General features: G+C 48.4%; 1 non-coding gene across 1 annotated transcript; it reads left to right on the top strand.

The window, feature by feature from the left end:
• The first annotated feature begins 1,121 nt into the window (after positions 1-1,121).
• Positions 1,122-1,236, top strand: LOC134418132 (U5 spliceosomal RNA). The gene has a single exon (XR_010027719.1). It is a non-coding gene; the product is annotated as a U5 spliceosomal RNA (small nuclear RNA).
• The last annotated feature ends 1,215 nt before the right edge of the window (positions 1,237-2,451 follow it).

Here is a 2,451-nt window from a genome sequence, read left to right on the forward strand (position 1 = left end):
TGGTTACAATGCATTACAGACTTTTCTTTGTTGAGCATCTTCATACAGTAGAACTTACCTATACTTTGGCTTTTATCTGCAACCTATCATACCTCCTATAATTACCATATTCATGTTACTGTTCACCAATCACTAAAAGTTAGTACATTAAACTTGAAACAAGAAGTTGTTTTGTTTTTCAGTTTTCTTGCAGTGGAACATTCTGAGACCTTTTTTCTACTTGCCACATCAGTAGGCTTGTTTGCCTGTGCTCTCTTTGTGCTTGGTAAAAACATCTTCTTGTTTGGGGTGGGTTTATCCTTTGCTCTAAGTCATAAAAATCCTTCTAACTAACACACCCTTTGCCTCCTTGGTTATCCTTCTGAGTCAGCCCAGCTCAGGGATTTCAGGCATTGCTCTGAGACTTTTTCTCAAATCATTGAGCTGGAGTTGCTGCCTTCCAGCACAGATTCTCCCCCTCCTGCCCACGCTCTAGGAGATTTTTTTTTAATAAAACAAACCTTTGCAGAGAGTCTTTGCCCTGGGACCATCTAACTCAAGGCATGGGGCTGATGTGCCCCTGCCAGCAGCCCAGTCACAAAGATTGTCACCAGACACACCCAAAAAAGTCTCATTTTCTGCATCAGCAGGGGCTCTCAGGATGCCCCTGGTTCCCTGGCAGTGTCCCAGGCCAGGCTGGACAGGGCTTGGAGCCCCCTGGCACAGTGGGAGGTGTCCCTGCCATGGCACGGGTGGCACTGGGTGGCATTTAAGGTCCCTTCCCACGCAGCCCCTGCTGGCATTCTGTGTTGGTGGGAACAGGAGCAGAGCTGAGCCAGCCCAGGCTCTGTGCAGCTGACAAAGGGCGCTTGTCTCATGTTCCCCTAGAGCTCATTACCTGTGCCTCATTAGCATTCAGCTAATTTGCATACCCAGGGTGCACTGCGGGCCAGCAGCACAGCTCTGCTCCAAATTCCCACTTTTGCCGTGGGAAAACTTGGGTGGGGACACGGGACTGGGCTGTGACCCTGCCAGGGGACCCGTCTGGGGACAGCACAGGGTGAAACTGGGGGTGGGACAGGTGACCGTGTCCTGCAGAGGAACCTCCATGCAGGGCAGGGCCCGGGCAGGGCTGGGAGGACAAACTCTGGTTTCTCTTCAGAGCGCATAAATCTTTCGCTTTTTACTAAAGATTTCCGTGGAGAGGAACAGTCAGGAGTGACTGGGAATTTTTGGTGGCTCTGCTTTGTCAGAGCTGCACTTGTATTGGTTAAAAAATAGAGTGAAATGTGGGAAGTGTAGTAGAGAGTGGTTAGAATGGGTTGGGTAATACCTGAGCAGCTGTGGCTGCCCCTGGATCCCTGGAAGTGTCCAAGGCCAGGCTGGATGGGGCTTGGAACCACCTGGGACAGTGGAAATTGTCCTTTCTCATGGCAGGGGGTGGAACTGGATGATCTTTAATGTGATTTCCAACCCAAACCATTCTTTGTCTCTGTTCTTGCCTCTGAAGCAGCCCCTGTTCCAAGGGGAAGAAATCGCTCCTCCTAAAGGGATGTACATCCAAAATTATGGGTAAGATTTTCCAGGTTAAGGCTGTGTATTTACCAAAGTGGCACGTTTATCTTGAATTCAGTATGCCAACTCTTTGGGACTGTTTTCACCATAATTAATTTTTAAGGTTAGAAAAGGAAGACTTTAGACCATTCACACCCCTCTCCTTCAAGAAATGAGTTTCCTGCCTTTATTTTTTGCATGCCTTCATTTCCTGCCTTCATTTCTCCTGCTTTTGAAAGGAGCAGAATTTTCTGTTTGCTCAAGTGAAACCCAGGGTGACAAATATTCCCTCCCAGAAAACCCCTCCATGTCTGGGTGAAGTGTGGCATCTGTCTGAGAGCACAGGGAAATGTTTTCATGTGTTCAGAGCAGCCCAGAGTCAGGTCCTGCTGCATTAATTGGGACCCTGAGCATAGCACTGAATTTATTTGGAATAATAAAGGGAAGTGTCCCAGGTGGGAAGTGTCCAGGGCACGCTACAGACCCTAAATGGGATGCCTGGCTTGCAAGGTCCTGGCTTGAAGTGTTTTGCTGCCAACAAATCATTGCTGGCATCTTGGCAGTGCTGTAAACACCACAGACATCCCATATTTTCCTTTGGCTCCTGCCCCAGAAGCCCCTCTTGTCATCATCTCTTGGTCATTCTGCACAGACACAATTTGGATGCATTTGTGGCTGTGGTTGTGGTCACCTTGCTGTTCTGGAGGCTCTAAAATCACCTTGAAGACTGCATGGACATCCCTGGTGAGTGGAAAAGGCTGGAGGGAAAGATGCTTGAGTTTACAGGCTGTTAAAAATGAAAATAAAATGTGTTGCATGGGATCTGTGAGAGGTGGATGATTGTTCTCTGCAAAGGCAGAGTTTGGAGGGAGAGAACATTCCCACATCTGCTGTGGGACCTGCAAACTGTCCCTCCAT

Source organism: Melospiza melodia, chromosome 4, assembly GCF_035770615.1.
Source record: "Melospiza melodia melodia isolate bMelMel2 chromosome 4, bMelMel2.pri, whole genome shotgun sequence".
Lineage (NCBI taxonomy): Eukaryota > Metazoa > Chordata > Aves > Passeriformes > Passerellidae > Melospiza > Melospiza melodia.